At 42.0% G+C, this 13,892-nt stretch overlaps 1 long non-coding RNA gene across 1 annotated transcript; it reads left to right on the top strand.

Moving 5' to 3' along the window:
* Window positions 1-1,648: 1,648 nt before the first annotated feature.
* Window positions 1,649-3,001, top strand: LOC311052096. Its single transcript, XR_014601466.1, has 4 exons — window positions 1,649-1,879; window positions 2,296-2,344; window positions 2,514-2,569; window positions 2,790-3,001. It is a non-coding gene; the product is annotated as an uncharacterized lncRNA (long non-coding RNA).
* The last annotated feature ends 10,891 nt before the right edge of the window (window positions 3,002-13,892 follow it).

Here is a 13,892-nt window from a genome sequence, read left to right on the forward strand (position 1 = left end):
TATTAGCCAGTCAATTATCACTGCGTCGTATTGATTGTCAAATCTGTTACAGGATTTTGATTGAATATCCCCAGAGGTTGATTTTTTTTTTGGTAGGTATTATGGTCCCTTCAAGCACTTAAAACCGATGTCACTTCTTGATACGATGATGATCACATAGTTCAGCTGATATCTGTGATGAACAATTCAGCTCAAGTCTTTGCTCCTAGTCCTATATCTGATGTATCAATCTGTCTATATTAGCCAGTCAATTTAACACTGCAACGTATTGATTGTCAAATCTGTTACAGGATTCTGATTGACGGTCCCCAGAGGTTGATTTTGGTAGGTATTATGGTCCTCAAGCACTTAAAACCGATGTCACTTCTTGATACGATGATGATCACATAGTTCAGCTGATATCTGTGATGAACAATCAGCTGTCTGTACTCCTATCTGATGTATCAATCCTGTCCATACTAACAAGTACATATGAACTGCACCATGCTAATTGTCAAATCTATTCCATTATAGGCTTCTGGTGAAATGTGATTTGCCGCTCACCCACAGAGGTTGTGTTTTGGTAGGTATGGCCATTAGGCACCCAGTGATTTTTCTTTGACAATCTTGATGTGATGATTCTGAATCAGGTCTCTGATCCTGTTGAGGATAAAATTCTTAACTGATCTACAGTACATTGTTTAAGTGTTCACATTTTCATTCTTTAAAGTTAAGAATGCTAATATTTTACCACTGTGCTGTCTTTGCAGGTGATGTGCACTTCATTGCACTGTGGAAGATTATGGAGGGTACCAGAAAATCATAAGTGAGTGAGTGTAGAAACTCTGGTGTGTCAGAACACGTTATATTGGCTCTTTTCCTAGCATGGCTGGGTATGATGAAACTTACTGTAATTAGTTTTTTGTCTGACCTGTGTGAAGTACATGCTGACCAAACCATGGCTTCGGTGTAATATTGGCTCTAGCTGAACTGGTCTGTCTGTATGCGTTCGAATGTAAAAGAGTAGTGGACAGATGTGATATCTGAATAATGAAATACTGAGGCTTCCTTAGATGTGTATAACTTGTACCATTATCCATCATTGTGTAGGTCTACTAAACGAGTTTCCATATTTGGTATTTCACAGACTGAAGTTGTGTGGAGACTAATGTATGACTTGACCATAAGTATCTGTGCTACAGTGATGACAATTATTTGATACTCTTGACGAAATGATGAATTTTTACCACCATATTTCTCAGATCCTGAGGCACATCACTTGTAATTGACAGATCTCTGAAGTAAGTTGTTGTTCAGTTAACATTTTTTTTTTTTTTTTTTTACAGACTGGCAGCTTTGCTGACCAGAAGTGCTGCAGCATACTAAACAGGTTACGAGGATGTTGTATCTTTAGCCTGTACTTAAACTGTCAATGATGATGGTTTAAAACAATGGGAATCTCTCTGAAATTAATGAAATGTGCTTGTTTTCCTGATGGCAGTACATACTACACCACTCTTGCAGATTACTTTTTTTTGGTGTCATTTTTACCAACATTTTGGTTTAATTTAGCAGATTATCATGTTGACTAGCATGACTTGTGGTCAAGTGAAGCTTGGCAGTCCTTTTCCCTTTCTTAGGCTGACGACTGGCTCCCCAGTTAGAATGCCGGGCTCCTATGAGAAGGTCAGTTTAGAATTTACAACTATTGTGGTGTTTATGCATGATACAATGATGATCGCATAGTTCAGCTAATCTCTGTGAACAATCCGCTTAAGTCTTTCGCTCCTATCTGATGTATCAATCCTGTCTATATTAGCCAGTCAATTATCACTGCACTGTATTGATTGTCAAACCTGTTACAGGATTTTGATTGAAGGTCCCCAGAGGTTGATTTTTGGTAGGTATTATGGTCCCTTCAAGCACTTAAAATTGTTTCTTGATACGATGATGATCGCATAGTTCAGCTGATAATCTTTGATGACAAATCAGCTCAAGTCTTTCGCTCCTATATCTGATGTATCAATCCTGTCTATATTAGCCAGTCAATTAACACTGCAACGTATTGATTGTCAAATCTGTTACAGCCAGGATTCTGATTGACGGTCCCCAGAGGTTTGATTTTTTTGGTAGGTATTATGGTCCCTTCAAGCACTTAAAACTGATGTCTCTTGATACGATGATGATCGCATAGTTCAGCTGATATCTGTGATGAACAATCAGCTGTCTGTACTCTATCTGATGTATCAATCCTGTTTATACTAACAAGTACATATGAACTGCACCCTGCTGATTGTCAAATCTATTCCATTATAGGATTCTGGTGAAATGTGAATTGCTGCTCACCCACAGAGGTTGTGTTTTGGTATTAAGCACCCAGTGATTTTTCTTTGACAATCTTGATTCTGAATCAGGTCTCTGATTTTGTTGAGGATAACATTTTTAACTGATCTACAGTACATTGTTTAAGTGTTCACATTTTCTTTCTTTAAAGTTAAGACTGCTAATATTTTACTCCTGTGTTGTCTTTGCAGGTGATGTGCACTTCATTGCACTGTGGAAGATTATGGAGGGTACCAGAAAATCATAAGTGAGTGTAGAAACACTTGTGTCAGAACAAGTTATATTGGATCTTTTCCTAGCATGGCTGGGTATGATGAAACTTAGTTTTTTGTCTGACCTGTGTGAAGTACATGCTGACCAAACCATGGAGTTGTGTAATATTGGCTCTAGCTGAACGGGTCTGTCTGTATGCGTTCGAATGCAACATCTGCATGTTTGCCCTTTTTCTAATGTACACTTTTCTTCAGGAATGGTGACACTGTTTGGCAGTCTGGTGAATAACTTTTGAGGTAAGATTCCATAAATGGAAAAGTCATGGCTCTATATGGGTTCAGTGACGTCTTTACAAATGTCTGCCCTGAACATCAAACTGTGGACAAGGCGTTTACTGAGTAACCTTTGTAGAATGACTTGCTCTTTGACTTATTGGTAACCTTTTGTAACTTGGCATTTTGTTCTCTTCAGGTTCTCTTCTGGATTGACATGGTAAGCTTTACAAGAAAAGAAATCGAAGTTTACACAAAGCCTGTGCCTTCTCTAGAATGACAGCCCATTCATAATGGTTGTGGCTCTTGTTCCAGTCCCCCTAATCAACCTATGATAAGATTCTGCCAGCTGAATACCATGATTATACTCCTACCGTTCCATATTTCTGAGGTTGTGTAGAAAATGTAAAGACTAGTGTTTGAAATGTTTCAAGTTACTGATCATTCTTTGTCTTGTCTCATCAGGTTGCTACTGTCTGGGGGATTCCTGAAGTTCACTGTTTATAATGTGCCTTGCAGTGTTAATTGTGCAAATATAACTTAATATACTGTAGCTGCTCAACAATGTTACAAAGTGTTTTACAGAAAAGGAATGTAATGACAATAAAACTATGCACTTGATTGAAGGATATTTGTTTGATCATTTACTTGAGCAGCCTTTTACTACTAGAGCTGATTATGAAACTGAATTTCTTTAACTTGTGTATCTAGTGTGTGCTTAGATTTTCCTTGTCAGAACTGAGCCACGAGCCACGTTGCTAAACCTGTGATTTGAATCCTCTCTACAGCTCCCTAACGTAGGGTTTGGGTGTTGCTTCCCCCAACCCTAGACTGGGGGTCGTAACGTATACTTTCTTCTCTGATGATGAAATGCTTTGATTCTGGTGAAGACAGATCTTTTGGGTCTTACACCAGTAGTACATTCTTTTTAACATGTTATACGTTATGAACCAGTACTCGTGAACATGGTGTATGCTTTAGCTAAAGTAAATGCATTGTAAAGCACTGTGTTGTAGAAGGCACTAGCTCAGCATTTTTATGTAAAATCACTTGCTCATAGTGTCATTATGCAATGCTTTAAAGGTAAATTCCCCCCTCTCGGACTCTTCAGTTGGTATTGTGATGAACTGTTAACAAGCCATTTGATTCCCCTATGTCCTGTTAGTCCCTGTGTCTATTTAACTCCCCTGGCTTTCTAGCTTTTAAATGTCTTGTATTTGGACTGATTTCACTGTCACTTTCTCTGTCCTGTGCTTGGGTAGTATACCCACTTGACTCCCACCGCAACAGTTTCATTTGTAATCATGTCATAGTAATGTTCTGTACAGGCCCAGGGCATGTTTACAATATAATCTAACATGAATTGTAGTGTGTGTGTGTGTGTGTGTGTGTGCGCGTGCGTCACGGTGCGTGTGTACACCAAGTATTAGGACTGCTGTATTAGTGTTGTTGATCTGTCAAGAGCAAACTACGTTGAGGAACATAAGGGTGATTTGTCATCGGTAGTATAGGACTGTACGTGGTCAGATGGGTGGGCCTGTTATGTGGTCAGATGGGTGGGCCCGTTACGTGGTCAGATGGGTGGGCTGTGTGCATTTTCAGAGCATGTTCATTTTAATTTATATTGATGTTATATCATTAAAATCGTAGTGTTTTGCCAATTATTTGAGGACCCCCTTGCAATACCCTCGCGGCCCACCAGTGGGCCCCGGCCCCCAGTTTGAGTTTCAGCAGTACATGGAGCAGGGCGGGGTGTTTAGTTGGCTGGAGGTCAATGTGTCCTTGTTAGTTGTGTGGATCAACATCTCCCAGGCAGCAAAATCTTCACAGCAGACAATGTTTGAGCCTGGCCTCCCTGCTCTTTATCCATGCAGAGACCATCTCCTGTGGTGTTTCAACCAGCGTCCTTGCTGCTTTCACAGACTCTCTGAAATATGAAACTTTGGAGTGTGTGTGCGTGTGTGTGTGCGAGTTTGTGTGTGTGTGAGTGTTCAATGTTGTGAAGTGCAGTGAGAGATTCTCAAACCAAGCAGTGAGAGTGGGTCAAATGGTGCATGGAGAAGCTTCATCTGGGTAAGTGGCCACTGGGGGCAGTGTTAAGTGTCTTGATGGGCCTCTGAGGTTAACACACTCCCACACGCACGCACACACACACACACACACACATCGTGCGCGCAGAGATTTGATTTGCTGTCCTGGAAGGTCTTTTACACACACACACACACACACACACACACACACACACACACACACACACACACACACACACACACAGAGCTGAGTGTGTGTCCTGAAGGGACTCCGGGGTCATTACCCCACTAATGGGGCCATATGGTCAGAAAACAAACACAAACTGTTCCTCTCCTCTGCCCATAATAAGGTCAGGAAGACGCTGGTCTCTTTCAGACGGAGAAAACCAGACGAAGAGGCCATGCCACAGGATGTACTCTGAACTTGCGGGGAGGAAGTTCAATAACTTGTGGCACGCTGCTTCCACAGCAGCTGTCTGTTTCATATGGGTGCTTGAATCATATCGCTGGAGGTGGATGGGATGTGATAGGCTAATGAAGACGCTAATTGTGTATGATAATGTGACACTGAGTATTATGTGAGGCCAGGGGTGTAAATAACAATGTGAAGAGCGTGAATCATTTGTCAACATGTAGTTGAAGTAGAGATATTAGTAACTCTTTATATAGAGTACTGAGTACATGTTAGTGTCACGGTCACGCTCCATGTCATGTTCTGTCTCCCTGTTGTGTTTTCTTGAGTTGCTTGTTTTATAGTTGTAGTTAGTGTTTTATTTTTTACTTGTGTACCTTTATTTTGAAGTATAGTCCTAGTGTTTCCTGTCTTCCATAGTGCCTGTTGCCTGTCCTGTCTCACCTGTCCTGTGTTAATTGTCTCCGCCAGGAGACTTATGTTTTCACTTTCCGTCCCCCCCCCCCTCGGCCAAGCTAACATTGGTCAAGCCTCACGTGACACGTGACAATACGTTGAAAGAGTGTGCTCGGATTGGCTAGTGAGACGCATGACGTATAGCGGCCTATAAATAGATGTGTCACTTTGAAAGAGTCTTGGTCTCTTTCAAAGTGAGGTAAGACAGGAATAATCACGAAATGGCTGAGAAATGGCGGAGCAATACATTATGTAGACACACTGGTGTCATCACAATACGTAATATAAATAGCTTAGACAGGATTAATCAAGAACAGTACATTCCAGTACAAACTGATATCACAGTTGATGACAGTTGATAGCACGGTTCTGCTGGCGGAGACTTGTGCTCCGAGGAGCACATTTTCTAGTTACCCGTTGTGTTCACCTGTGTCTAGTCATCCCGTCAGTGTTTTAGCCTATCCCTGTGCTTATTGCCTATTGATTCCCCTATGTCCTGTTAGTCCCTGTGTCTATTTAACTCCCCTGGCTTTCTAGCTTTTAAATGTCTTGTATTTGGACTGATTTCACCCTCTGTCCTGTGCTTGGGTAGTATACACACTTGACTCCCACCGCGACAGTTTCATATGTAATCATGTCATAGTAATGTCCCGGGACCACTGGTGGTCCCTGGACCACTGGTTGAGAAACCACTGGTATAGAGTACACACACAGAACAGTATAACTTTGGTTTTGTATCTGGAGATGAAATCAACACGTCATGAGTTTATATACATTACACTTTATTTTTTCAGTGCAGTCATAACACAGACAGAGCAATTATTTAGACTGGAATACTTGTCAGAAAACAAGGTCACTGCATCCAAAAAGGACAAATGGATAGATTTAATATCAGCACCATGGAGATTAGTGATGATTAATGAGCGGTGACAAGAGATCATCTTGTCAATATTTCCCCATTTCTATTCTGGTTCTGTGCTTGGCTGGGTCGGGGGGAAAAATACAGTGACTAATCATAATAATGTCAAAGGCAGACTTTAATTGATGCATTACGATTGATATGCCCCTGGGGTGAATGGGGTTATCGCTCATGAAGCAGAGTAATCTGAGCCAAAAGGCATGCTGGTAATTAAATCAGATAGCATTATGATTTCATTTTAAAAGACCTCCAGTTAATATAGGCATAGAGGAAAATGGTCAAATTTGGAGTAATTGCAGTAAGTGTGGAGGTTCGAGCAGGAATACATTAGAAAGATTGTCGAGGTGCCCCGTCTGTCTGGAGCACACCTGGAATAACAACCAGGGAACTTTGGTGACTATTTATCGAGACTCTTCTTTAAGTACAGTACCTGTTCACCACCACAGAGCCTAGGGTTGGAATCCTACTGCGTAGTTTTCAACCATTTTCATATCAAGGTTATTTTATTATTTCATTATTTATTCAGCATTTGAGCCACGGAACCACCGTTTGATGAGATTTAGACTCTCAGACCCCAAAACTTAGAATATTTTGTTGTCGTTGGATACGATTTTATCCACAATTCCATGCTGTATTGATGTTGGTACCAATAGGAGAGATAACAGGCAAACGTTGATCAAAATAACAATTCTCTAATTAAGTAATGAAGATGTTTAACAATCATTTAACTCTTGAGAGCATAAAATGAAACCAAATGGACCCGTAAGGGTCCATTTGGTTTCATTTTACACTCTCAAGAGTTAAAGATCTATAAGGGTCCATTTGGTTACCAACTCTCCATCATTTAGCTGGGGACCACCTGGAACCCCCTCAATGCCCCGGTGCAGGCAATTTAGTATATAGACAGACAGACAAACAGACAGACAGACAGACAGACAGACAGACAGACAGACAGACAGACAGACAGACAGACAGACAGACAGATAGATAGATAGATAGAAAAAATTATAATAAGCACGCTGACACACACTGATACTGTAGTACGCTGCTATCCTGCTGTAGGTCAATCTCATGATTGATGGTCACTGAGTTTCCCCATTAGCCAACAAGAGAAGTATGTTACTTCTCATTAAACAGGCCTCTCTCTTTTTATTCGTAGATGGCAGGCATTTAGAAAGAGAAAGTGTTACATAACTATACCCATATGTTGTGTGCAGAATGGTCAACGTCCTTGATGTAGAAATATTTTAATTTCTCCAATCCATTGCCTGCAAGCATAGATAGAAGAGGATTTGAAGGAGAGGGCTTTTACACAAATAGACTGAGTTCTACATTACATTACATTTCAGCATACTGGATACGGTAGGTTGATATTGATCTCTTTCCAGCAAGAATGCACACAAGCACAGGTACACAAAGACACACACGCACGCACACACACACACGCACACAGTCATACACTCACACATACGTACCTTTTGGTGGATGGTTCACAAGATGAACAAGAGAGAGAGATAGAGAACTATACATGCATTGCCAATGCCTGTGCGTGTGCGTGTGCGTGTGCGTGTGCGTGTGCGTGTGCGTGTGTGTGTGTGTGCCAGCTGCTGTTTCACGGCAGATTAAAGCCTCCTGTGGTCAATTTGCTCTCTCTAATGTCAGGTCCCCTCCAAAGACTGGAATCACCCGTAGCTTAGCAACCATGGCCACAGCCAGGGAAGCCCACACTTGCATGCAAAATTCCACCGTGTGCGTGGCATGTGTGTGTGTGTGTGTCATGGTGTAGTGTGTTGTGTGATGTGTGTCTGATCACATGAATACTTTGCCAAAGAAACTCACCATCTTCTATCTTTGATTTTCCTCACATCCTTGCAGTCAGGGCTGCAGGACACAAGGCTGGGTTTAGTGGTCTCTCATGTGTTACTATGTTGTTCAACTTTGGCCTTATGATAAGCAGTGGTGGAAAAAGTACTCAAATGTTTTACTTAAGTAAAAGTATCAATACTGCAATGTAGAAGTACTCTTGTATGTTACAAGTAAAAGTCCGGAATTCAAAATGTACTTGAGTAAAAGTACAAAAGTATTGGTATCAAAATGTACTTAAAGTACCAAAAGTAAAAGTACTAAAATGTTTGAAAATAGCAGATCTACAAGCTCACAATGCGTCGCGACGCCTTGTGAGCTTGTAGATCGGCTATTGTGAGCTTGAGCTTGTAGATCGGCTATTTTCAAATAGCCTAGGTATAAAATAGGGCTACAGTGGTTAATGTATGTTTTATAATATAATAATTTGTATCTGCAAAGTAACTAGTAACTAAAGCTTTCTAATAATTGTATGGAGTAAAAGTACAATATTTGCCTCTGAGATGTAGTGGAGTAGAAGTAAAAGTATAAAAAATTGGAAATACTCCAGTTAGGGAGGGAGGGAGAGAGAGAGAGAGAGAGAGGGGGAGAGAGAGGGGGGAGAGAGAGAAAGAGAGAGAGAGAGAGAGAGAGAGAGAGAGAGAGAGAGAGAGAGAGAGAGAGAGAGAGAGAGAGAGAGAGAGAGAGAGAGAGAGAGAGAAGGGGGGGTGAAGGCCAATTTCAGACCAATTAATGCTAAAGTTTTGAACGAAGCGTCGCACGATTAAAGTGACGTTTAAAACGATCATAAATGTGTTGTTGAGGACCTTCACAGACATTGTGGAAAAATGAAAGGTTGCAGACGCTTCATAAAATGTCACGTACTCTGATTGGTTGGGAAGACGAAGTATACGCTCCATTACCATGGAGATGCTCTAAAAAGTACCCAGGACTTTTTTTTTTTACTGTATCCCCGTGCTTTTTACATTTTTGAAAAAGAAAGAATTAAATCAATCAAAAAGACCACATTCACTTCCTTGTATACATTTTGTGGGAAACGCTGTCGGCAAGTCGCAGACAGTATGAATGTTCAAAACTGAGAATGCTGTGAGAGACCAGTGCAGGATTAACGGAAGGGCTTTAGGTGCTGAAGTACAGGGCACCAACCTTGGGGGGGGGGGGAGTTCAAACGGCGGGGAGAAAGTGAAAGAAGACTGCAACTATCGCAGAAAAGCACCGACATTTAGAAGCAGCGGCCTCAATTTTCCGCGCAGCACCCAACCCCCCCCCCCCCCCCCCCCCCCCTGCTGACGAAATGGTCCCGGGGGGGGGGGGGGGGGCACTGTAACGGGTCGTAGCACCGGGCACCACGAAGGGTTAATCCGGCCCTGTGTGAGACACCTTGTGCAAAGTGTTATTCAACACTTTGCTCAAAGCATAAATTGGCCTTGAGAGAGGCAAGACATAACCAGTGGGTCAGCCATTTACCTCCAAAGCAGGCGAAGATATGTGATACCGATACAGACAGACAGACAGACAGACAGACAGACAGACAGACAGACAGACAGAGAGGGGAATGGATGGAGACAGAAAGAGAGAGAGAGAGAGAGAGAGAGAGTCACAGGCATGGGGACATGAGCCAGCAGCAGTATAGTGGCAGCAGCAGCAGCAGCAGCAGCAGCAGCAGCACTAGATTACATTAGCAAGGCATGAGGCAGCCAGAAGGTCAGTGAATCAGATAGTGGTTCAATACAGCAGCACAACACTGAGGGCAGGGAGCTGAGCTGGTCTCTGCTATCTAAGCTGAATGCTAAGGAAGTCTTGTCTTTGCGAATGTGTTTAAATAATTTGACCACGCTGAGAGCAGACAGAAGAGCTGACTGCAGAAACTGGCAGCAGGCCGGCTTCATCTCCGAGGCTGGAGAGAGGGAGGTAACTTTTGTTGCTGAGTGGATATGTATTCACAATAAGAGACGAAAAGCTATTTTTTATGCTGTCTGTTTTTTTTTCCCCCACTGGGGTTTTGCCGTAAAACAAATTACAGCTGTGCACGGCCTGTTTTTCTACACATCTAAGGTTTGTTACAGTACATATTGCGTATTGTTATGCTGCTCTTAGACCTCATGAAAAACAAATGAGATAAATAGCTCCGTTTCTCCAACGCGCGCGCGCACACGCACGCACACACACACACACACACGCTGTAAACACACGTCCAACAAACTTGCACGCTTTATATAGACCATCAATGAGCTAAGACTATGAATGAGCTAAGAATTAAAGTGCCTATTAAAGTAAGCATCATAGATCGCATTGACTTACCTATGGTCTCTCTAACTTTTAATGGCCAGCACTTACAGGAGAAGAGTAGTTCAGCACTCTTTGCCCATTATGCTGTTAGTGGACAGACAATGCAATCAAGAGGGTCAAAGAGTTTAGTGTGCTTTATCCGTGAAGTGCACTACTCAGTCGGGTTGTAAGTGACCATGCTCTATGTACAAAAAAAGAAAAGAGAAAAAAACAGGGTGGACAGGGTAGACCTCTTCCAGAGAAAGGTAATAACCACTCATTGTAAAGGCCCTGCCAGGAGAGAGAATCAACATCCCGGGCGATGTAGGCTATCATGACTGAATTCCATAATGTAACGTGTAGCCTACATGTTACGTAATACATATACACATCACTCCAGTGGAGGTGAGCATGACTGCTGGGAACAGAGCACGAGCTGAGTACATTCAACCCATTAAGAGCCTGGGCCTGGAATTACGTCATTTTAGGGGCACGGCCACTTGGCCTTTGACGTTGTCCATTTTTTTTAGGACACAAAGGCCAAATGCCAGGGCAGGAAGGCCATCAAATAAAACACGATTTTAGTCCATTGAAAGAATGAATTGAATTTAAGGCGTTAAGCATGATTTTAAACTTAATATGTAGACTATCTGCAGTGAAATAAATTATGGTATTTACAATCTGATTCATGCTCAGCCCTGCACCAATCAAAGTTACTGGATTGGTTTAAAGATGAGGACTCAGAGGAGTTACGAATTCAGAATCTCAACAAAAGACACTGGTGTCTCCATGACAAGAAAGAGACACACACTGGTGTCTACATGACAAGAAAGAGACACTGGTGAAGAAAGAGACACTGGTGTCTACATGACAAGAAAGAGACACTGGTGAAGAAAGAGACACTGGTGTCTACATGACAAGAAAGAGACACTGGTGTCTACATGACAAGAAAGAGACACTGGTGTCTACATGACAAGAAAGAGACACTGGTGTCTACATGACAAGAAAGAGACACTGGTGTCTACATGACAAGAAAGAGACACTGGTGTCTACATATTAACAAGAAAGAGACACTGGTGTCTACATGACAAGAAAGAGACACTGGTGTCTACATATTAACAAGAAAGAGACACTGGTGTCTACATATTGACAAGAAAGAGACACTGGTGTCTACATATTGACAAGAAAGAGACACTGGTGTCTACATGACAAGAAAGAGACACTGGTGTCTACATGACAAGAAAGAGACACTGGTGTCTACATATTGACAAGAAAGAGACTGGTGTCTACATGACAAGAAAGAGACACTGGTGTCTACATATTGACAAGAAAGAGACACTGGTGTCTACATATTGACAAGAAAGAGACACTGGTGTCTACATATTGACAAGAAAGAGACACTGGTGTCTACATATTGACAAGAAAGAGACACTGGTGTCTACATATTGACAAGAAAGAGACACTGGTGTCTACATATTGACAAGAAAGAGACAGGGGAGAAAGTGGAACAGTCAGCTGGGGCATTAAGGCCACTGTGGCCTCAGGGCATGACATTTTGCCAACAACAACTACTACCACTTTAGTTTTCTGTAAAGTGAATAGAGGTCGCAGTTTACACAGTACTTCATAATGGCTGAGGGGCTACCACCAAGAAGAGCAACTTCCTGACAGAGACTAGAGTGCCTGTTTACTCAGCCAGTCCATTGAGATGGCTGTGTGCTAGACGTCAACCTTTCCCAAACAAACACACAACTTAACTGCGAGCTCAATCTCATTGCAACTAAGATATTCGATAGAAATAAATACAAAATTAAGACAGATTTAGGCTACTACGTCTTTGAACTTCCCATGTAAACTGCTGGCCCCACTACTTAGCCTTGCAGCCGAGAATCCAGCACAGATGGTTTGCGAGGAAGCGCTTGTTTTCCTTACAAGCCCCGCCGAAACCCCTCAGTCACTCAGTCACTCGACGTCCTACACAGAGAGAAAAAAAACATGTCTTTTATCAACTAAACTGAGACCAGCTAATCACTAATCAGAATCAAGACTATCTGTTTTTGAATAGTACTATGAGAACATCAACAACAACAACAACAACAACAACAACTGTTTGTTGTTGATGTTGATGTTAACGACTTTTGCCAAAACTGACAGGTGAGTAGGGGTGTGAGTTTTCCACAGGATGAAGCCAGAGTTAAGAGCGTGCGTGTGTGTGTGTGTGTGTGTGTGTGTGTGTGTGTGTGTGTGTGTGTGTGTGTGTGTGTGTGTGTGTGTGTGTGTGTGTGTGTGTGTGAGTGGGTATATCAGTTCATGTGTGGGTGGAGATAGATATGTGCATAACCATAAATATATATACTGCATTTTTACCTTGGTAACTGTGTTCCAAGAGAGATAGATTAGGGGATAGAGATTCCTGCCTCCAGACCCACATTCTGTCTCATTTATCTCCTCTGTTCTGTGTCCCTCTCTGCTTCCCCGCTGTCTGGATAAAGACGAATGCCAAGGGCTGATATTAAGAGACTGCCCTGTCTCCGTTAAAGAAAACACTAAGGGAGCGACTGCCTCTTCTGCTTTAAGGAAAGGAGAACAGTAAGGGGAATGGACTGCACAACTCTACTAAAAAAAGAGGTGGTGGACGGTAACTGAGTACATTCACTTGAGTACTGTACTTAAGTACATTTTTTTAGTATTTCATTTTTCCGTTTTTGTTTTTTTGCAAGCTGATGACTTCAACTCTACATTTTAATTAGAAATATTGTACTTTTCACTCCACTACATTTCTAGGAAGGGACTACACAAATATATTATGAATGAACGACTTGAGCTCTATTTCAAATATCCTGTATTAAAATTGGCTAATGGGAGAGCCGACCGGCTGACTCAGACATAACCTTAAACAAACCCGTTACGCCTATATATAGGGCCCGTCACTATGCATCAGACATAACCATAAACAAACCAGGGATCTCCATAAAAGGGACTTAGGTAGACAGACAGATACAGAGCTCTCCATATATGGGCACAAAGGGGACACAGATAGACGGGTACCCCATCAATATAACTCAGACATATCGGACGGATCGACGATGCAAAGTACAGTAGGCGTGAGGGCCGAACCTCTTGTAGTGAAAATAGCC

This window comes from Gymnoscopelus microlampas (assembly GCF_963454915.1).
Source record: "Gymnoscopelus microlampas genome assembly, chromosome: 9".
Taxonomy (NCBI): domain Eukaryota; kingdom Metazoa; phylum Chordata; class Actinopteri; order Myctophiformes; family Myctophidae; genus Gymnoscopelus; species Gymnoscopelus microlampas.